This window comes from Hordeum vulgare, chromosome 1H (assembly GCF_904849725.1).
Source record: "Hordeum vulgare subsp. vulgare chromosome 1H, MorexV3_pseudomolecules_assembly, whole genome shotgun sequence".
In the NCBI taxonomy this organism is placed as follows: Eukaryota; Viridiplantae; Streptophyta; class Magnoliopsida; order Poales; family Poaceae; genus Hordeum; species Hordeum vulgare.
The window spans coordinates 449,150,192-449,173,737 of NC_058518.1; positions in this window are offsets into that span (position 1 = coordinate 449,150,192).

Below are 23,546 nucleotides of genomic sequence, written 5' to 3' on the forward strand. Positions count from 1 at the left end.
TGAGATAGATAAAATTATTTTAGAACAATATCCTATTCTCAAGAATAATCTTCCTGTTGAACTGCTTGGGGATCCTCCCCCACCAAAGGGTGATCCTGTGTTCGAGCTAAAACAGTTACCAGATACTCTTAAGTATGCCTACCTTGATGAGAAGGAGATATATCCTGTTATTATTAGTGCTCACCTCTCGAATCACGAAGAGAAGAAGTTATTAAAAACTTTGAGGAAGCACCGTGCTGCCATTGGATATACTCTTGATGATCTTAAGGGTATTAGTCCCACTCTATGTCAACACAAGATAAAAACCGATCCTGATTCTAAGCCAGTTGCTGATCATCAACGGAGATTAAATCCGAGGATGAAAGAGGTCGTGAGAAAAGAAATATTAAAGCTTCTGGAAGCAGGAATCATTTATCCTGTTGCTCATAGTGATTGGGTAAGTCCAGTACATTGCGTACCTTAGAAGGGAGGCATCACCGTCGTTCCTAATGATAAGAATGAACTAATCCCATAGAGGATTATTACTGGCTATAGGATGGTGATAGACTTCCGGAAACTGAACAAGGCAACCACGAAAGACCATTATCATTTGCCGTTTATCGACCAGATGCAAGAAAGGCTATCTAAACACACACACTTCTGCTTTCTAGACGGTTATTCAGGTTTCTCGCAGATACCTGTTGCACAATCTGATCAGGAGAAAACCACTTTCACCTGCCCCTTCGATATCTTTGCTTATAGACGTATGCCTTTTGGCTTGTGCAATGCACCTGCCACCTTTCAAAGATGTATGATGGCTATATTCTCTAACTTTTGTGAAAAGATTGTTGAGGTTTTCATGGATGATTTCTCCGTTTACGGTTCTTCCTTGGACGATTGCCTCAGCAACCTTGATCGAGTCTTACAGAGATGCAAAGATACTAACCTCGTCTTGAACTGGGAGAAGTGCCACTTCATGGTTAATGAAGGCATCGTCTTAGGAAACAAAATCTCTGAGAAAGGCATTGAAGTTGATAAGGCTAAGGTAGATGCAATTGAGAAAATGCCTCGCCCCACAGATATCAGAGGTATACGAAGTTTCCTAGGTCATGTTGGTTTCTATAGAAGGTTCATTAAAGACTTCTCTAAGATTTCTATGCCTCTTACCAACCTCTTGCAGAAGGCTGTTCCTTTTGTTTTCGATGAGGATTGTGAGGAAGCTTTTGAAATACTTAAGAAGGTTCTCGGTGAATACTCACAACATATGCCATAGGTAGGCTAAAGTCGGTGAGAACCGAAGGGACAAAGGTGGACGCTGGGAACGAGGTTGGTACACGCATGGGACGCACGATGTACCTAGGTTCAGGGCTCTCCGTAGAGATAAAACCCCTAATCCTGCCGGAGTGTTTGATGTGTATGAATAGAGTACAATGTTGCTCTTGGAGCTGTGTTGGAAGGAGGAAGAGGGGAGCAGCAGACTCGTCTCTGCCTCTCTCTCTGTGGTTGGTGAGCGTATAGTGTCGTGTGACTGTGAGATGATCGGCCCCCCTGCATGGAGGGCGACCGGGGGGTTTTATAGACGAACCCGCCGGCCTACAATCTGGATAAAGGGTACAAGTGTGGGACCCGGCTGGCAGCCTCATCGGCTGGCCAGGGGCCCACGAGAGTTTTGTCTTGTCGCTTGAGGGGCCCGCCGGCTGCATGGTCTCAATTGGCAGTGGGGCCCGCCGGCTGGCCAATGAGGCTCTCGCGTAAGGTTGACGCTGAGCACGCGTTGCACATCAAGCGTCGCCCCGCGAGATTCGTCATGGGCAGGTAGTACGGCCGAGTGCAGTAATGGAGTGGGAGTGTGACGGTCCGACACTATGCTAGGTGATGGATCAGAAGTCGGGGTAGATCAGCGGCGTGGACGCCGACGCTCGTACCTGTCGGGCGCCCCGATCCAGTACCTTTGCTGACGCGTAGCTACCTTTAATCGCAAGGTCTTATCCTGAGCTACGATCTGATGTGACTTGTGATCTTCGGCCGGCTAGCCTGCTTGGCTAGCTGGCTGGTGTTTCCTGGCTGGCCAGAGGGATGGCCGCCTCGTCCTCTAGCCGGTAGGTGCTACCTAGCCAGCCAGAAGACTTGGGCCTTGGGAATCTGTATACATTCATGTCCTTTTGGCTGGAAATGAAGGAACAGGCTTGATGAGCCTACCCCGGGGTTATCCCCCCGACAGTAGTCCCCGAAGCTGGCGAGGCCTGCCGCCTGCGGGCGGGCGGCCTCACCGGCTTGTCAATTTGTCTTGATATTTTTGCCGCTACTCGCGACGAAGGGCATCGGCTTCGAAACCGTTTGGCTTCGAAGCGACGCCTCGGCCTCGTCGCAATTCGCTCGGAGATCACCACGTGCCAAGCCCCGCCTGGCGTAATGATGGTGATTACTGATGACGGGACCGGCCCTGGGCCCTGGGTCCCGCCACGACGCCCCCTCGGCCTCCGCGCGGGAGATCCTCTATGGATTTACTCCGCGGCGGTTGGGCTTAGGGAAGCGTTACCGCCCGTAATACACGGGATTAATGGGGGTCCGGAGCGCACCGGATCCCCTCCCCACGACGCTTCGTGGGGGTTTAAATGGGATGCGGGGGTTCCGAGGAGGCCATTCATCCCCCTTCTTGCCCCACATCCGCGCTCTCTTCCTCCCTGCGCCCAGAGAGAAATAGCTCGCATCCTTCATCTTCTTCGTCTTCGTTGCCGCGAAGTCGCCCACTCGCCAACCCCTTCGGGTTCCCGTCATCCGCAGCCATGGCCGGTGGTTCTTCCTCGAAGAGGCCCTCGACACAGAAGGCGTCCTTGCAGGGAGCCTAGCTGGGCAGTGACATCGGCGAGGGGCACATCGAAGCGCTCCGTTACCACCGCCTGCTGCCCCTGGCCTCCCAAGTGTTGGTGCGCCTTCGTGGCACCGAGACCTCTCCCGCGCCCGCCGCGGGAGAGGTCGTGGTCTTCGTCGAGCATTTCTACCGTGGCTTTGGGCTCCCGGCCAGCGCCTTCTTCGCCGAGTGGCTCCACTTCTTCGGCATGCAGCCGCATCACTTGGCGCTGAACGCAATTCTGCAGCTGTCGGCCTTCGTGGTCCTCTGCGAGGGCTTCATGGGGATCGAGCCCCGCGTCGACCTGTGGCGCGGCCTGTTTTTCTTCAAGCAGCAGTCTATCGCCATGGAGAAATCCGAGGTGGAGAAGCTCCAGGGGCCGCGCCCGATGACGCCGTGCGGGGCTGCGTTGGTGCACCATCGCTTGAAGTCGGCCTTCCCCCAGATGCCTCTGCAAGAATCCATCAAGCATTGGTAGAAGGGTTTCTTCTATGTGAAGAGCGCTGACCCGGCCCAAAGATGCCCTCAACATGCCCCCGTTCAACATCGCTCCGCCGACGAGGCGGAACTGAGATGCGAAGACCCCCAAGCCGATTCCCGAGGTGGCGCTGATCTGTGCCCACCTCGACATTTTGGAGAAGAGTGGCCTCCTTGGCCGCGACCTTCTCACCATCATGGTGGCCCGCCGGATCCTGCCCTTGCAGAGGCGGCCGCATCTGGTCTGCCAGATGAGTGGCCGGCATGATCTGTGCCGGCTATCCACCAAGAGGTTCACCCTCGGCGGTGTAGCGCGAAGGGTGAACCTGATCTCCATCGCCCGCATGGATGAGAGCGGGGAATGGACGTGGGGGATGTCCCCCTTCAATAGGGCCCATCCGCCTCCGATGGTAGGTGGCCTATTTATTCTTTGTTGTTTGCCTTGAAGCCGGTCGTGTTGCTGAGCCGACGATTGAATCCCTTTCCGCAGCTATTCGAGAATCTGCAGGGGTCCCTCCGTCCGCCCGCTCCTGACGTGGATGTGTCCGACGCCTCAGAGATTGAGGACGAGGGCATGATTGAATCCCGCTCGGACTCCTCCGCCGGCTCGGAGAATCCCCTGGAGTCGGAAGGGACAGAGCCGTCTGGTGAGTATGCACGTCCCTCCGTTGCGGACTGGGCGGATGGCGACGAGATTTCCTCATTCATTTCTGGTGCAGCCTTCGAGGAGGACTCCGATGGGGTGGAAGAGGTCACCAGCCCGCCACTGACACGCGGCAGGCGCCAAAGGGCTGAAGCGACCGCTGTGATGAGGCAGCCGGGAAGAAGGGCAAGGGTGCCACAGCTTCCCGATCGGCTCCTAAGCGGCCGGCGCCGGGTCCTCCAGCCGGACAGCGAGCAGGCGGTACGAAGAGACGCCGCGGTGCTGGCCGGAGGCAGGTCCCTGTGGTAGCGGCGTAAGATTTCCTCCCCCTTTTCTTCGTCTATCTTGCGAGGAGCTGTGTTACTTAGGAGTTTTACTTGACAGGGAGGCGGAGGATGTGGATGAAGACACAACCTCCGCAGCCGAGCGGGCTGGCTGGGCAGCAGCCGATGCTGCCCACAGGGAGCTTGAGACGGAGTCTAAGCGCCGGTGGGACACGGCTGCGGGGAAGGCCGCCGTGGGCCAACCTCGCCCCACACGGCTCGAGAGGCCGGTGGAGAAGCGTGCGAAGGATAGACATGACCCCTCCGCACATGCTCGTGTGGAGGAGCCAGCTAGCGAGGCCACCTCAAGGCCGGTCCCAAGGGCTGAGGGGGCCCAGCCTTCAGGGCCGGAAGCCTCGGCGCAGGTGGACCTGGAGACGGTCCCTGACTCCCCCAGGGCCGAGGCGGCACCCGACGCGCCGGAGCTGGACCTAGCTGCGCCGGACACGGCCCCTGATGCCCCAGGAGTGACCATGGATGCACCGGACGCGGCCCATTCGCCTCCCGCAGAGGAGGCAGCGTCAGGCGGGATGGCGCCAGAGCCGGCTGCCAAGCCGGCACCAGGAGCCGGTGCCATCATCATTCCCCAGCACGACCCTGTTGCGCCGGGAGCTGGGGGCCGGGCTGGGAGCCGGCCCATGAAGACATGGCGGGCAGCAAACCTGGCCCGCCTGCGACTGCCCACGGGCACCGCGCTTTCCGGCGTCCTGGAGCTGGTGACGATGTTTACCAGCAGCCGGTCCAAGGTGGCGCAGTCGGCCCGCGTGGTGTGCGGCGGCATGGAGCGCCTGGAGGCCCGCACCCAGGTAGGTGTTTCCTCTTTGGCTTTTTGAACTTTTTTCTCTTCCTCTTGCATTAGTGGGGGCACGACAGTGCACCCACTGGGTGTAGCCCCCGAGAATTGGGCCGGTCGATCGTCGATCGGTTCGAATCTCTTGGAGGTCCTTTTCCCTGTATTGTTTCTTCAGTGGGGGAGCGCTAGCGCACCCACTGGGTGTAGCCCCCGAGAATCAGGCTGGTTAGGGCTTAGCCAGGGCGAATCTTAATCCTGTTCCTTTTTGCTTTTTTGGTAGGAGCTTTATGACACTCAGGCGCAGACTTATAACGAGCTACAGACCCAGCACCTGGGGGCTGATAGCCGGATCGCCGAGCTCGAAGTCCGACTGGGCAAAGCTGCCACGGAGCGGGACGCCCTGCGAAACACCGGCAACCAGCTCCTGGAGCAGCTGGTCCTTCTTCAGGCGGAGAAGAAGGAGCTCGAGGCGGCCGGCCGGGTCGAGCTGGAGCGACTGCGTGCTACGCTGCAGGCGAAGGAGGCCTCCTACTCCGCCAACGTGGATCGCCTCGCGTCGCTTCATCTGAAGGAGATGGACCTCAAGGACGCCGCCTTGAGGGAGAAGGAGGAGGCCCTTGTCCAGAAGCAAATGGAGCTGGCCAAGGCCTTGGAGTCTGCAGCGACTCTCCACGAGGAGGTTGCCCACCTTGCTCATGCGAGCAAGGTGCGGGAGCGCGAGGTGCTCGAGAGCTCCCATGAGACCGATGGCGCTTTCCATCGTGAGTCTCTCTTCCTTGTCTTGTTTTTGGTCTTTTTGGTCGTCTCCTCTTTCTGATGTGTTCTTACGTTCTGGCTGCTGCCATTCCAGGTCTCTTTCCTGAGACCGAGATCGCGGCCGACACCGCCGTCGAGGTGAGCCGCGAGGAGCGCCGCGCGGCCGGGCAGGAGGTAGATGCTACCTCCGGCTAGAGCGCGGAGGAGATCGGGGTGGGCCTTCGGGCCCGCCTACGCGCCCTGGGCGAGTCTGTGGCTCAGCTCTAGATTGCAGGCTCGTCGATGGTGGCGGCCCTGTGGCCGAAAGGCGTGGAGCCGGCGTCAACGAGCCGGCTCGCCCGCTGGCTTGCATCAGGCAGAGAACCCTAGATGCCTGGCGCGCCTCTGCCGCGCGGGCTGGGGCTTACATGGTCTTGCGCTTGGCCAAGTCCTGGTATCAGAACCTGGACTTCGGCAAGTTTGCCGCCCAGCGTGATGGCTCGGAGGCGGAGCTACGAGACATGAAGGAGGCGCTTCGCGTGAGGGCCAGCGACATCGCCGAGTACACCGCCTGGGATGACTTCGTTTTGGAGCAGGGTGAAGATGGTGGTGTGATCGCTGAAGATCTGCATGGCCTCCGGCCCTATGACTCTTATGGCATCTCCAACGAGGCGGCCCGGGCTATGGAATCTGCTGCCGCCTCCAGCGGTGCGGCGTACGCCGACTCCGGTGTGGACGGAGTCGGGAGCCCTCGCGAGGGAGACGGCGCAACCGCCTCAGGAGCAGCCGAAGATGGTGATGCTACCACGTCAGGAGCAGCGGTCGGGGCGACCGATGAGGCCACAGCCCCGTAGCCGGTGTCCTTTTCTGTTTTGTTCTACCCCCAGAGGGATGTAATGAACGCGGGCCGTGGGCCAATGCTTTTGTGAATGTATATATTCAACATTATATTCGTATTGCCAAGCGTGTTGTCTTATGATCCTGTCTTTTGATTCCTGGTTGACTCCTTTTTCTCCAACCCGCGCATTCCTAATCTTCCACCCCGCCAACCCGACAGCCAGGAGCCGGTCTGTGGCTGGGTCGAGGTTTCTGATTTTAGAATACGAGACTCAGATCTTTCGAAGCCATCAAGACTTAAAGAACAAGACATAAACCAACAGAGGCCGGCTTGAATGAGATCGTATATATGATCGAGCCAGCCCGAGCCGGCGACCCTCTGTAGCCGAACTTTGCATGTATCCGACCTGACCTCGCGTCACCTCGCAAACCAGGCGGCCGGAGCCAGCCCGCAGGCTCGTACGAGGTGACCAGGGATCATCCGTTTACACTATGTGTTCTTTTACATTAGGGAAGGCGTCCGAGCGGCTAGCGAGCCCCCGATCTTGTTAAAGCCAGCAAGGGGTGTGCGCTGCGTAGCCTCCGAGCTTGATAAAGCCAGCAAGAGGTTTACGCGGTGTTGCCCCCGAGCTTATTGAAGCCAGTCAGAGGGCGTACACTGAGTGAAAACTCTCAATACAAAGAAACATGAAGCATGCTCTTTTTATTGCATTTGTTGTTGTTTCCTGAAGAGGGAGAAAGATACATGTGCATACTCTTTCCCTTGCTTGATTCTTGCCTTTTAGCAATAGAACGGGTGAAGCAACGCCGCGTTCCATGGACGTTCCGTTTCTTGACCGGAGTCGTCCCTCTTGCGCTTCCTTGGCTTTTGGGCGTCGATCAAGTAGTAAGCGTTGTTGTGCAACGCCCTACTGATGATGAAGGGTCCCTCCCATGGGGATGAGAGCTTGTGCTGGCCGGCAGTGCGCTGGATTCTTCTGAGGACCAAGTCTCCCTCCCTGAAAGAGAGAGGCTTGATCTTTTTGCTCTGGTAGTATCTCAGCTTCTGTTGATAGATGGCCGGCCGGCTCAAGGCCAAGTCCCTTGCTTCTTCGAGGAGATCCACACCGTCTTCTCTTGCCTCATTCGCCTCTGTTTCTGTGTATAGGGTGACCCGAGGTGAGTCGAACTCAACATCCATGGGAATAATAGCCTCGGACACGTATACCAGAAAGAATGGAGTGAAGACGGAGGACCGGTTGGGTGTGGTGCGGAGGCTCCATAGCACAGCCGGCAGTTCTCCGATCCAGCAGCCGGCTGCTCTGACCAGTGGTGCCACCAGTCTTGGCTTGATGCCGGCCAGAATCAGGCCATTGGCCCTTTCTGCTTGGCCGTTCGACTGAGGGTGTGCCACTGATGCCAAATCGAGCCGGATGCCTACCTTGGAACAGTAGAGCGCTAGAGCGCCCTTGGCGAAATTGGTGTCGTTGTCGGTGATGATGCTATGGGGAACGCCATATCGGACAAAGACGTCTGTGATGAACTTCACAGCGGTAGGGCCGTCAAGCTTTTTGATAGGTCCGGCTTCGATCCACTTGGTGAACTTGTCGACGGCCACCAAAAGATGTGTCATCCCACCGTGAGCCATCTTGAAGGGCCCTACCATGTCCAGTCCCCAGACGGCGAATGGCCATGACAGGGGGGTGGTTTTGAGGGTCGAAGGCGGCATGTCGCTCTGTGTGCTGAAGCGTTGGCAACCTTCGCACTTGTCGACCAGATCCACGACCTCCTCGAGGGTCGTGGGCCAGTAGAATCCATGGCCGAATGCTTTGGCCACCAGGGTTCTGGAGGTGGCATGATGCCCACACTCCCCCTGGTGGATGTCTCTGAGGATCTCCTGTCCCTTTTCTGATTCGACGCAGCGTTGGAACACGCCGGTCACGCTGCGTCATACCAGTTCGCGATTGATGATGGCGTAGGCGGCGGACCTGCGCTGGATCTGTCTCGCCTCCGCCTCGTTCTGAGGAAGTTCGTCGTGAAGAAGGAAGGCCAGAATAGTTTGGGCCCATGATGGAGCCAACACAAGGGTTGCCTCTGCTTCGTCTTGACTGTTGGGGGCTTCTGCAGCCCCCAAGCTTGATGGTGCCGTGGTTGCGGGCTCGAGACAAGGTGTCTCTGGTGCTGCCGCGGCAGCCGGCTCACCGTCTACCTCCATGACGTCCACCCACTGGGAGGATTCGAGTCCACGCAGAGCCGGGGTTGTTGTCGTAGCCGGCGCCGCCATTGGAGTCGGTGGGACCAATAGAGCCGGCATAGGAACTGGAGCCGGCATAGTTGGTGGAGCCGACGGTGCTTCTACCGTAGATTCAGCCAGTGCCGCTTTTGGAGTCGGCGTAGTTAGTGCAGCCGGCGTGGGGACCGCAGCCGGCATAATTGATGGAGCCGACGGCGCTTGCACCATAGAGTCAGCCAGCACAAAGGTCGATGCCGACTCAGGAGACGGCTTGATAGACGGCTTATGGAGTTTCTCGAGGGAGACGCCGGCTGGAATGGCCTGTCTCGTGGAGCTGATCTTCGCCAGTGTATCGGCTGGCTCATTTTCTGCCCTGGGAACGTGGTGAAACTCACAACCCTCAAAAGGGCCGCTGAGCTGGTGAATGAGGAAGCGGTAGCTTGCCATGTTGGCGTCCCTGGTGTCCCATTCGTCAGAGACCTCCTGCACCACTAGGTCTGAATCACCGAAGCATATGAGCCGCCGGATGCCGATCTCCTTGGCGAGTCGAAGGCCATCAGCCAGTGCTTCGTACTCGGCGACGTTGTTGGAGGCGGCAAAATGGATCTGGAGAGCGTACTTGAGCTGGTCCCCTTTCGGAGACGTCAGGACAATGTCGGCTCCCAGTCCTGTCCGCATCTTCGAGTCGTCGAAGTGCATCCGCCAATGCGTGGAGTCTAGAGGCGGTTGTTGGGGAATGTCGCATGGGAAACAAAAAATTTCCTACGCGCACGAAGACATATCATGGTGATGTCCATCTACGAGAGGGGATTTCCGATCTACGTACCCTTGTAGATCGCATAGCAGAAGCGTTAAGAAACGCGGTTGATGTAGTGGAACGTCCTCACGTCCCTCGATCCGCCCCGCGAATCGTCCCACGAACCGTCCCGCGATCCGTCCCACGATCCGCTCCGATCTATTGCCGAACGGACGGCACCTCCGCGTTCAGCACACGTACAGCTCGACGATGATCTCGGCCTTCTTGATCCAGCAAGAGAGACAGAGAGGTAGATGAGTTCTCCGGCAGCGTGACGACGCTCCGAAGGTTGGTGGTGATCTAATCTTAGCAGGGATCCGCCCGAGCTCCGCAGAAACGTGATCTAGAGGTAAAACCGTGGAGGTATGTGGTCGGGCTGCCGTGGCAAAAGTTGTCTCAAATCAGCCCTAAAACCCCCACTATATATAGGAGGGAGGGAGGGGAGGAGGCAGCCTCAAAACCTAAAGGTTTGGCCGAAATTGGAGGTGGAGGAGTCCTACTCCAATCCTACTTGGAGTACGATTCCACCTTCCCACTTGGAAACTCTTTCCACCTTGTGTTTTTTCCTTCTCAAACCTTATGGGCCTTAGTGGGAACTTATTCCAGCCCACTAGGGGCTGGTTTATCTCTTCCCATAGCCCATGAGACCCCTTGGGGCGTGACACCCCTCCTGATGGTCCCCGGCACCCCTCCCGGCACTCCCAGTACATTACCGATGAGCCCGAAACTTTTCAGTAATGCACGAAAACCTTCCGGTAACCAAATGAGGTCATCCTATATATCAATCTTTGTTTCCGGACCATTACGGAAACCCTTGTGACGTCCGTGATCTCATCTGGGACTCCGAACAACATTCGGTAACCAACCATATAACTCAAATACGCATAAAACAACGTCGAACCTTAAGTGTGCAGACCCTGCGGGTTCGAGAACTATGTAGACATGACCCGAGAGACTCCTCGGTCAATATCCAATAGCAGGACCTGGATTCCCATATTGGATCCTACATATTCTACGAAGATCTTATCCTTTGAACCTCAGTGCCAAGGATTCATATAATCCCGTATGCCATTCCCTTTGTCCTTCGGTATGTTACTTGCCTCAGATTCGATCGTCAGTATCCGCATACCTATTTCAATCTCGTTTACCGGCAAGTCTCTTTACTCGTTCCGTAATACAAGATCCCGCAAATTACACTAAGTCACATTGCTTGCAAGGCTTGTGTGTGATGTTGTATTACCGAGTGGGCCCCGAGATACCTCTCCGTCATACGGAGTGACAAATCCCAGTCTTGATCCATACTAACTCAAAGAACACCTTCAGAGATACCTGTAGAGCATCTTTATAGTCACCCAGTTACGTTGCGACGTTTGATACACACAAAGCATTCCTCCGGTGTCAGTGAGTTATATGATCTCATGGTCATAGGAACAAATACTTGACACGCATAAAACAGTAGCAACAAAATGACACGATCAACATGCTACGTCTATTAATTTGGGTCTAGTCCATCACATGATTCTCCTAATGATGTGATCCCGTTATCAAGTAACAACACTTGCCTATGGCCAAGAAACCTTGACCATCTTTGATCAACGAGCTAGTCAACTAGAGGCTTACTAGGGACAGTGTTTTGTCTATGTATCCACACAAGTATTGTGTTTCCAATCAATACAATTATAGCATGGATAATAAACGATTATCATGAACAAAGAAATATAATAATAACTAATTATTATTGCCTCTAGGGCATATTTACAACAACGGTGGCTCAAAATGGGTCTAGGCCCAGTCGACTAAGAAGTCGGCCACCACGTGAGATTTGATGGCAGTGCGAGGCTCGTACCGAATATCATGGTTTGCCATGGCGATGGACCATTTGGCAATCCTGCCCGTGACGTCATGGTTGCCCATGATCTCTAAAAGTGGAGTAGTGCTCACCACTGTGATGGCCTGCTCTTGGAAGTATTGCTTCAACTTCTGTGCAGCAAGGTAAACACCATAACACATTTTTTGATAATGTGGATAGTTTTCCTTAGAGGCGGAGAAGACCTCGCTAAGGTAATAGACAGGGCGCTGCACTGGCACGACCTTGCCCTCCTCTTTATGCTGAACTACCAACACTACGCTAACCATGCGAGTGGTCACCGCAATGCATATGAGTATGGGTTCCCTTTCAGACGGCGCTGCCAAGATCGGCACGCTCGAGATTACCCGCTTGAGGTCGTGGAAGGCTTCGTCCGCCTGATCGTTCCACTCAAACTTCGTTGTCTTCTTCATGAGCTGGTAGAGTGGAAGGGCCTTCTCGCCAAGCCGGCTGGCGAACCGGCTAAGGGACGCCAAACAGCCGGCGAACTTCTGGACGTCGAGGATTCGAGCCGGCCGCACCATCCGCTCGATGGTGCCGATCTTCTCGGGGTTCGCCTCGATACCGTGGGCGGACACGAAGAACCCCAAGAGTTTGCCGCTTGGAACCCCGAAGACGCACTTCTCCGGGTTGAGCCGGATCCTGTACTCGCGCAGATTGGCGAACGTCTCCCACAAGTCGTCGAGGAGGCTGAAGTGCTACTTCGTCTTGACGACGATGTCATCCACATAGACGTGGATGTTTCTGCCAATCTGTGGCAGTAGGCACTGCTGCATGCAGCGTTGGAATGTCGCACCTGCGTTCTTCAGACCGAACGTCATGGTGGTGTAGCAGTAGGCCCCGAAGGGCGTGATGAAGGAGGTCTTCAGGCGATCAACTGATCCAGCTTGATTTGATGGTAGCCTGAATAAGCATCCAGAAACGACAGCAGTTCGCAGCCTGCAGTGGAGTCGATCACTTGATCTATCCTAGGCAACGCGAAAGGGTCTTTCGGACAGGCCTTATTCAGGCTAGTGTAGTCAATACACATTCGCCATGTGTTGTTCTTCTTCAGCACCAGGACTGGATTAGCCAGCCAGTCCGGGTGGAAAACCTCCATGATGAAGCCGGCTGCAATGAGCCGGGTGATTTCTTCTCCGATCGTGCACCGCTTCCCCTCAGCGAAGCGGCGCAAGGGTTGTTTCACCGGCTATGCATCCGGTCATACGTGAAGTTTGTGCTCGGCGTACTTCCTCGGAACACCCGGCATGTCCTTGGGGGACCATGCGAAGATGTCCCGATTCTCACAGAGGAAGTCGACGAGCTCGCCTTCCTATTTGGGGCTGATACCAGCCCCGATGGTGACGCACTGCTTTGGGTTGGCAGGGTCGAGTGGGACCTGCTTGGTCTCTTTAGCCGGCTTGAAAGAGCCCTCGCCGACTGATTGGGATGGAGGAGAAGGAATCGTCGGCTGGTCGGTAGCCTGGGCCATCAGCCGGTCAATCCGCACTTCTCCTCAGCGATCACCAAGGCGTCGGCGAGGCGACTGCTATCTTGGGCACACTCGAGCGACTTCTTGTAGTCGCCAACAACAGTGATGATGCCCTTGGGACCCGGCATCTTCTTCTTCAGATAGGCTTAATGCGGAATAGCCATAAACTTGGCCAGAGCCGGTCTTCCCAGCAGCGCGTGATACGGGCTACTGACATCCACTACCTCGAACCATATGGACTCTCAGTGGAAGTGGGCTTTGTCGCCGAAGAGGACGTCCAGCTGGATCTTGCCGATGGGCGAGCACGACTGTCCAGGCACGATGCCGTGGAAGACAGTACTGGTCGGTAGGACGTCCGTCTCCTTGAGTCCGAGCTTGAGGAGAGTGTCGAGGTAGAGGATGTTGATGCTGCTGCGTCGTCGACCAACACCCGGGAGAATCGGCAGGTGAGCCTCTTGGAGGCGAAGGTGGGGTCGAGGACGAGTGCGTATGATCCCGGGTTGGGCATCACCGCAGGATGGTCCACCCGGCTCCATGTGATTGGTTTGTCAGACCAATGCTTGTACTGGGGAACCGGGGGGACAGTGGTGTTTACCTCGCGCCGCCTCTCGCGCAGGCTATGCTTGTCGTCGCCTTCGGTGGTGAAGACGACGAATGCTCCGTCTTGATGAGGGTAGTCGTCTTGGTGATGGCCGTCATCGCGAGGTGGAGGCGGCGGAGCCGGAGCATGGTTGGGAGTCGGTGCACAAGGGGCCGCCTGCGCACCTGGAGGAGCCGGTAGGCCATCCCCTTGCGACAGCCGGCGCGCAAAGATGCACTGTCGAAGGTGTTGGAAATATGCCCTAGAGGCAATAATAAATTAGTTATTATTATATTTCTTAGTTCATGATAATCGTTTATTATCCATGCTATAATTGTATTGATTGGAAACACAATACTTGTGTGGATACATAGACAAAACACTCTCCCTAGTAAGCCTCTAGTTGACTAGCTCGTTGATCAAAGATGGTCAAGGTTTCCTGGCCATAGGCAAGTGTTGTCACTTGATAACGGGATCACATCATTAGGAGAATCATGTGATGGACTAGATCCAAACAAATAGACGTAGCATGTTGATCGTGTCATTTTGTTGCTACTGTTTTCTGCGTGTCAAGTATTTGTTCCTATGACCATGAGATCATATAACTCACGGACACCGGAGGAATGCTTTGTGTGTATCAAACGTCGCAACGTAACTGGGTGACTATAAAGATGCTCTACAGGTATCTCCGAAGGTGTTCGTTGAGTTAGTATAGATCGAGACTGGGATTTGTCACTCCATGTGACGGAGAGGTATCTCGGGGCCCACTCGGTAATACAACATCACACACAAGCCTTGCAAGCAATGTAACTTAATGTAAGTTGCGGGATCTTGTATTACGGAACGAGTAAAGAGACTTGCCGGTAAACGAGATTGAAATAGGTATGCGGATACTAACGATCGAATCTCGGGCAAGTAACATACCGAAGGACAAAGGGAATGACATACGGGATTATATGAATCCTTGGCACTGAGGTTCAAACGATAAGATCTTTGTAGAATATGTAGGATCCAATATGGGCATCTAGGTCCCGCTATTGGATATTGACCGAGGAGTCTCTCGGGTCATGTCTACATAGTTCTCGAACCCGCAGGGTCTGCACACTTAAGGTTCGGCGATGTTTTATGCATATTTGAGTTATATGGTTGGTTACCGAATGTTGTTCGGAGTCCCGGATGAGATCAGGACGTCACGAGGGTTTCCAGAATGGTCCGGAAACGAAGATTGATATATAGGATGACCTCATTTGGTTACCGGAAGGTTTTCGTGCATTACCGGAAAAGTTTCGGGCTCATCGGTAGTGTACCGGGAGTGCCGGGAGGGGTGCCGGGGACCATCGGGAGGGGTGTCACGCCCCAAGGGGTCTCATGGGCTATGGGAAGAGATAAACCAGCCCCTAGTGGGCTGGAATAAGTTCCCACTAAGGCCCATAAGGTTTGAGAAGGAAAAAACACAAGGTGGAAAGAGTTTCCAAGTGGGAAGGTGGAATCCTACTCCAAGTAGGATTGGAGTAGGACTCCTCCACCTCCAATTTCGGCCAAACCTTTAGGTTTTGAGGCTGCCTCCTCCCCTCCCTCCCACCTATATATACGGAGGTTTTAGGGCTGATTTGAGACGACTTTTCCACGGCAGCCCGACCACATACCTCCACGGTTTTTCCTCTAGATCGCGTTTCTGCAGAGCTCGGGCGGAGCCCTGCTGAGACAAGGTCATCACCAACCTCCGGAGCGCCGTCACGTTGCTGGTGAACTCTTCTACCTCTCCGTCTCTCTTGCTGGATCAAGAAGGCCGAGATCATCGTCGAGCTGTACGTGTGCTGAACGCGGAGGTGCCGTCCGTTCGGTACTAGATCGTGGGACTGATCGCGGGATTGTTCGCGGGGCGGATCGAGGGACGTGAGGACGTTCCACTACATCAACCGCGTTCACTAACGCTTCTGCTGTACGATCTACAAGGGTACGTAGATCACTCATCCCCTCTCGTAGATGGACATCACCATGATAGGTCTTCGTGCGCGTAGGAAATTTTTGTTTCCCATGCGACGTTCCCCCACAGTGGCATCATGAGCTAGGTTCATGCGTAGATGTCTTCTCGAGTAGAACATAAAAGTTTTTGTGGGCGGTGATGTGCGTTTTACTGCTCTCCTTAGTCTTTTCTTGATTCCGCGGTATTGTTGGATTGAAGCGGCTTGGACCTACATTACTCGTACGCTTACGAGAGACTGGTTTCATCGCTACGAGTAACCCCGTTGCTCAAAGATGACTGGCAAGTGTCAGTTTCTCCAACTTTAGTTGAATCGGATTTGACCGAGGAGGTCCTTGTATGAGGTCAAATAGCAACTCATATATCTCCGTTGTGGTGTTTGCGTAAGTAAGATGCGATCCTACTAGATACCCATGGTCACCACGTAAAACATGCAACAACAAAATTAGAGGACGTCTAACTTGTTTTTGCAGGGTATGCTTGTGATGTGATATGGCCAACGATGTGATGTGATATATTGGATGTATGAGATGATCATGTTGTAATAGATAATATCGACTTGCACGTCGATGGTACGGCAACCAGCAGGAGCCATAGGGTTGTCTTTATAACTAACGTTTGTGCTTGCAGATGCGTTTACTATTTTGCTAGGACGTAGCTTTAGTAGTAATAGCATGAGTAGCACGACAACCCCGATGGCGACACGATGATGGAGATCATGATGATGGAGATCATGGTGTGACGCCGGTGACAAGAAGATCGTGTTGGTGCTTTGGTGATGGAGATCAAGAAGCACGTGATGATGGCCATATCATGTCACTTATAAATTGCATGTGATGTTAATCCTTTTATGCACCTTATTTTGCTTAGAACGACGGTAGCATTATGAGGTGATCTCTCACTAAAATTTCAAGACGAAATTGTGTTCTCCCCGACTGTGCACCGTTGCTACAGTTCGTCGTTTCAAGACACCACGTGATGATCGGGTGTGATAGACTCAACGTTCACATACAACAGGTGCAAAACAGTTGCGCACGCGGAACACTCGGGTTAAGCTTGACGAGCCTAGCATGTGCAGACATGGCCTCGGAACACATGAGACCGAAAGGTCGAGCATGAATCGTATAGTTGATATGATTAGCATAGAGATGCTTACCACTGAAACTATTCTCGACTCACGTGATGATCGGACTTGAGATAGTGGATTTGGATCATGTACCACTCAAATGACTAGAGAGATGTACTTTTTGAGTGGGAGTTCTTAAGTAATATGATTAATTGAACTAATTTTCATGAACATAGTCTAATGGTCTTTGCGAAATACGATGTAGCTTGCGCTATAGCTCTACTATTTTATATGTTCCTAGAGAAAATTTAGTTGAAAGTTGATAGTAGCAAACTTTGCAGACTGAGTCTGTAAAACCGAGGATTGTCCTCGTTGCTGCACAGAAGGCTTATGTCCTTAATGCACCACTCGGTGTGCTGCACCTCGAGCGTCGTCTGTGGATGCTGTGAACATCCGACATACACGTTTTTGATGACTACACGATAGTTCAGTACAAAAATACTTAATGGCTTAGAAGCAAGGCGCCGAAAACGTTGTAAAACGTCACGGAACATAAGTGATGTTCTAAAGAGATGAAATTGTGATTTCATGCTTGTGCCCTTGTTAAGAGGTACGAAACCTCCGACAAGATTCTTTGTCCACAAAGCACAGGAGAAAAGGCTCAATCGTTGAGCATGTGCTCAGATTGTCTGAGTACGACAATCGCTTGAATCAAGTGGGAGTTAATCTTCCAGATGAGATAGTGATAGTTCTCCAAAGTCACTGCCACCAAGCTGTGAGAGCTTCGTGATGAAATATAACATATCAAGGATACATACAATGATCCTTGAGCGATTCGCGATGTTTGACACTGCGAAAGTAGAAATCAAGAAGGAACATCAATAGTTGATGGTTTGTAAAACCACTAAGTTTCAAGAAAGGCAAGGGCTAGAAGGGATACTTCGTGAAACGGCAAAACAGTTGCTGCACTAATGAAGAGACCCAAGATTAAACCCAAACCCGAGACTAAGTGCTTCTGTAATGAGGGGAACAATCACTGAGGCGGAGCAACTCAAGATACTTGGTAGATAAGAAGGCTGGCAAAAGTCGAAAGAAGTGTATTTGATATACATGATGTTGATGTGTACTTTACTAGTACTCCTAGTAGCACGAGGGTATTGGATACCGGTTCGGTTGCTAAGTGATTAGTGACGCGAAATGAAAGCTACGGCATAAACGGAGACTAGCTAAAGGCGAGGTGACGATACGTGTTGGAAGTGTTTCCAAGATTGATATGATCAAACGTCGCACGCTCCCTCTACCATCGGGATTGGTGTTAAACCTAAATAATTGTTATTTGGTGCTTGCGTTAAGCATGGACATGATTGGATCGTGTTTATTGCAATACGATTATTCATTTAAAGAGAATAATGGTTACTCTATTTTCTTGAATAATCACCTTCAATGGTTTATTGAATCTCGATCGTAGTGTTACACATGTTCATGATATTGGTGCCAAAAGATACGAGTTGATGATGATAGTACCACTTACTTGTGGCACTGCCGCTTGAGTCATGTTAGTATAAATTGCATGAAGAGGCTCCATGCTGATGGATCTTTGTACTCACCTGATTTCGAATCACTAGTGACATGCGAATCATACCACATGAGCAAGGCCTTGTTTTCATTGAGATGAAATAAGATAGTAACTTGTTGGAAGTGATACATTTTGATGTATGCAGTCCAATGGGTGCTGAGGCACGCAGTGGATATCATTATGTTCTTACTTCACTGACGATTTGAGTAGATACAGGAGTATTTACTTAATGGATCACAAGTCTAAAATGTTGAAAAGTTCAATTCCGTTTCAGAGTGAAGTTCGTCGTAACAAGAGGATAAACTGTCTACGATATGATCATGGAAATGAATATCTGAGTTACGAGTTTTGGTACACAATTAAGACAATGTGGAAATTGTTTCGCAGTTCATGCCACCTGGAACATCATAGTGTGATGATGTGTGTGAACGTCATAGCCACGCACTATTTGGTATGGTGCATACTATGATGTCTCTTATCGAATTACCATTATCGTTTATGGGTTATGCATTAGAGACAACCGCGCTCACTTTAAATAGGGCACCGCGTATTTCCGTTGAGATGACACAGTATAGACTGAGGTTTAGAGAAATCTAAACTGTCGTTTCTTGAAAGTTTGGGGTTTCGACACTTATGTGAAAAAGTTTCAGTCTGATAAGCTCGAACCCAAAGCGGATAAATGCATCTTCATAGGATATCCAAAACAGTTGGGTACATCTCCTATCTCAGATCCGAAAGCAAAGTGTTTGTTTCTAGAAACGGATCCTTTCTCGAGGAAAGGTTTCTCTCGAAAGAATTGAGTGGGAGGGTAGTAGAACTTGATGAGGTTATTGAACCATCACTTCAACCAGTGTGTAGCAGGGCGCAGGAAGTTGTTCATGTGGCGCCTACACCAATTGAAGTGGAAGCTGATGATGATGATCATTGAGCTTCGAATCAAGTTACTACAAACCTCGTAGGTCGACAAGGTCGCGTACTGCTGCAGAGTAGTACGGTAACCCTGTCTTGGAGGTCATGTTGTTGAGCAACAGTGAAACTACGAGTTATGGAGAAAGCGATGGTGGGCCCAGATTCCGACAAATGGCTGGAAGCCATGAAATCCGAGAGAGGATCCATGTGTGAAAACAAAGTGTAGACTTTGGTAGAACTACTTGATGGTCATAGGACTATTGAGTAAAAATGGATCTTTAAAAGAAGACAGACGATGATGGTGATAAGTCACTATTAAGAAAAGCTCGACTTGTCGCAAAGATGTTTTCGGTAAGATCAAACAGTTGACTATGATGAGACTTTCTCACTCGTAGCGATGCTAAAAGTCTGTTAGAATTATGTTAGTTGTTGATGCATTATTAATGAAATATTGCACGTAGGATGTCAAAACATTGTTTTCTCGACGGTTTCCTTGAGCAAACATTGTATGTGATACAACCAGAAGGTTTTGTCGATCCTAAAGATACTAGCAAGTATGCAAGCTCCAGTGATCCTTCAATGAACTGGTGCAAGCATCTCGGAGTTGGAATATACACTTTGATGAGATGATCAAAGATTTTGGGTTTGTACAAGGTTTATGAGAAACTTGTATTTCCAAAGAAGTGAGTGGGAGCACTATAGAATTTCTGATAGGTATATGTGGTTGACATATTGTGGATCAGAAGTAATGTAGAATTTCTGTAAAGCATACAAGGTTGTTTGAAAGAAGTTTTCAAAGGAGTACCTGGATTACGCTACTTGAGCGTTGAGCATCAAAGATCTATGGAGATAGATCGAAAGCGCTTAATAGAAGTTTCAACAAGATGCATGCCTTGACAAGTTTTTGAAAGAGTTCAAAATAGACCAGCAAAGAAGGAGTTCTTGGTTGCGTTGTGAGGTGTGAATTTGAGTAAGACTCAAAACCCGACCACGGCAGAATAAAGAGAATAGACGAAGGTCGTCTTCTATGCCTTAGCCGTAGAATCTAAAGTATGCCATGCTGTGTACCGCACCTGAAGTGTGCCTTGACTCAAAGTATGTTGAGAGGTACAGAGAGTGATCCATGATTGAATCACTAGCAGTGGTCGAAATTTATCCTTAGTAACTAATGGACTAAGGAATTTTTCTCGATTATGGAGGTGGTTAAAGAGTTTGTCGTAAAGGGTTACGTCAATGCAAGCTTTGACACTAATCCAGATAACTATGAGTAGTGAAACGGATTCGTATAGTAGAGTAGATATTTGGAGCATTTCCGAATAGCACGTAGTAGCAGCATCTATAAGATGACATAAAAACACACGAATCTGAAAGTTTCAGAACCGTTGACTAAAACCTCTCTCACGAGCAAGACGTGATCAGACCCCATAACTATATGGGTGTTGGATTCGTTGGAATCACATGGTGATGTGAACTAGATTATTGACTCTAGTGCAAGTGGGAGACTGTTGGAAATATGCCCTAGAGGCAATAATAAATTAGTTATTATTATATTTCTTAGTTCATGATAATCGTTTATTATCCATGCTATAATTGTATTGATTGGAAACACAATACTTGTGTGGATACATAGACAAAACACTCTCCCTAGTAAGCCTCTAGTTGACTAGCTCGTTGATCAAAGATGGTCAAGGTTTCCTGGCCATAGGCAAGTGTTGTCACTTGATAACGGGATCACATCATTAGGAGAATCATGTGATGGACTAGACCCAAACTAATAGACGTAGCATGTTGATCGTGTCATTTTGTTGCTACTGTTTTCTGCGTGTCAAGTATTTGTTCCTATGACCATGAGATCATATAACTCACGGACACCGGAGGAATGCTTTGTGTGTATCAAACGTCGCAACGTAACTGGGTGACTATAAAGATGCTCTACAGGTATCTCCGAAGGTGTTCGTTGAGTTAGTATAGATCGAGACTGGGATTTGTCACTCCATGTGACGGAGAGATATCTCGGGGCCCACTCGGTAATACAACATCACACACAAGCCTTGCAAGCAATGTAACTTAATGTAAGTTGCGGGATCTTGTATTACGGAACGAGTAAAGAGACTTGCCGGTAAACGAGATTGAAATAGGTATGCGGATACTAACGATCGAATCTCGGGCAAGTAACATACCGAAGGACAAAGGGAATGACATACGGGATTATATGAATCCTTGGCACTGAGGTTCAAACGATAAGATCTTTGTAGAATATGTAGGATCCAATATGGGCATCTAGGTCCCGCTATTGGATATTGACCGAGGAGTCTCTCGGGTCATGTCTACATAGTTCTCGAACCCGCAGGGTCTGCACACTTAAGGTTCGACGTTGTTTTATGCATATTTGAGTTATATGGTTGGTTACCGAATGTTGTTCGGAGTCCCGGATGAGATCACGGACGTCACGAGGGTTTCCGGAATGGTCCGGAAACGAAGATTGATATATAGGATGACCTCATTTGGTTACCGGAAGGTTTTCGTGCATTACCGGAAAAGTTTCGGGCTCATCGGTAGTGTACCGGGAGTGCCGGGAGGGGTGCCGGGGACCATCGGGAGGGGTGTCATGCCCCAAGGGGTCTCATGGGCTATGGGAAGAGATAAACCAGCCCCTAGTGGGCTGGAATAAGTTCCCACTAAGGCCCATAAGGTTTGAGAAGGAAAAAACACAAGGTGGAAAGAGTTTCCAAGTGGGAAGGTGGAATCCTACTCCAAGTAGGATTGGAGTAGGACTCCTCCACCTCCAATTTCGGCCAAACCTTTAGGTTTTGAGGCTGCCTCCTCCCCTCCCTCCCACCTATATATACGGAGGTTTTAGGGCTGATTTGAGACGACTTTTCCACGGCAGCCCGACCACATACCTCCACGGTTTTTCCTCTAGATCGCGTTTCTGCAGAGCTCGGGCGGAGCCCTGCTGAGACAAGGTCATCACCAACCTACGGAGCGCCGTCACGTTGCTGGTGAACTCTTCTACCTCTCCGTCTCTCTTGCTGGATCAAGAAGGCCGAGATCATCGTCGAGCTATACGTGTGCTGAACGCGGAGGTGCCGTCCGTTCGGTACTAGATCGTGGGACTGATCGCGGGATTGTTCGCGGGGCGGATCGAGGGACGTGAGGACGTTCCACTACATCAACCGCGTTCACTAACGCTTCTGCTGTACGATCTACAAGGGTACGTAGATCACTCATCCCCTCTCGTAGATGGACATCACCATGATAGGTCTTCGTGCGCGTAGGAAATTTTTGTTTCCCATGCGACGTTCCCCAACAGAAGGGTGTGGGAAGACGGCTGCGCCCCAGAATGTATCTTGAAGGGGGCGTCGAGCAGCTGCTTGAAGGACTGCTTGGGCAGCCAGTTGGTGTTGCTTCTGTTGGGACGCTTTCGTGGAGGGCCGGCTTGAGGAGCCGATGTTTCTCCCTCCATGCTGGCCACCAACTTGCTATTGGAGCGGGGATCCATCTGATCCACCTTGCGCTTGTAGTTGTTCTGGCCGCCTCGGTTGTCCCCATCCGGCTTGGGAGTAGCCAGCGTAGGCATAACCTTGTCCGAGGCGGTCACCTTGACGCGCATCGCTGAGTCGGCCGTCGCGTATTTGTCTGCCTTGGCCATGAGCACCGCTAGAGAGGTGGGCTCGGTGCACATGAGCTTGTGCTTGAGGAGGGTGCCATCCCGGCAACTGTCGATGAAGTACTGAATGGCTTGTACCTCATGCACCCCCTCGCAGGAATTATGGAGCTCAGTCCATCGGGTGAGGTAGTCGCGAAGGGGTTCGTCGGCCTTCTAGACGCACATGGCCAGCTCGCGGGGCCGGCCAGGGTGCTTGTAGGTGCGAGTGAAGTTGCGGACGAACACCTCCTCGAAGTCCACCCAGGAGTTGACACTGCCGGCCGGGAGGCTGTTAAGCCAAGTCCGAGCCGAGCTGGTCAACATGAGTGGTACGTAGCGGACTGCTACGCCTTTGTTGCCCCTGGCAATGCCGACGATCGTGGTGTAGTCAATCAGCCAGTCCTCTGGCTTGGCCGTGCCATTGTATTTTGGCGTGTCCCGAGGCAGGGTGAAACCTCGGGGGAACGGCTCCCCTCGGATCCGGGGGCCGAAGCAGGCCGGACCAACGGGGTCGTCTTCCTCTAGGAGGGCTGACTGGGCCAGGACGATGAGACGTCGGCGAGCGTCCCGATCATCCTAGGTGGCGTGAGCATCGGCCCTAGTGGCGAGAGGGGAGGCGCCTCGTGAACCGAAGACGTGAGTTCTTCGTGGGGGAAGAATCTCACACTCTGAATCGCCCTCGTCGCCTCTGCGACGCAAGCCCGAAGTGTGCTCGCTCTGGCATTGAGAGCACCGGTCTTGGCTTCCCTCGCCCCTCCGGCCGGAAGGGAGATGCGAGGAAGATCCTTCTGCATGATG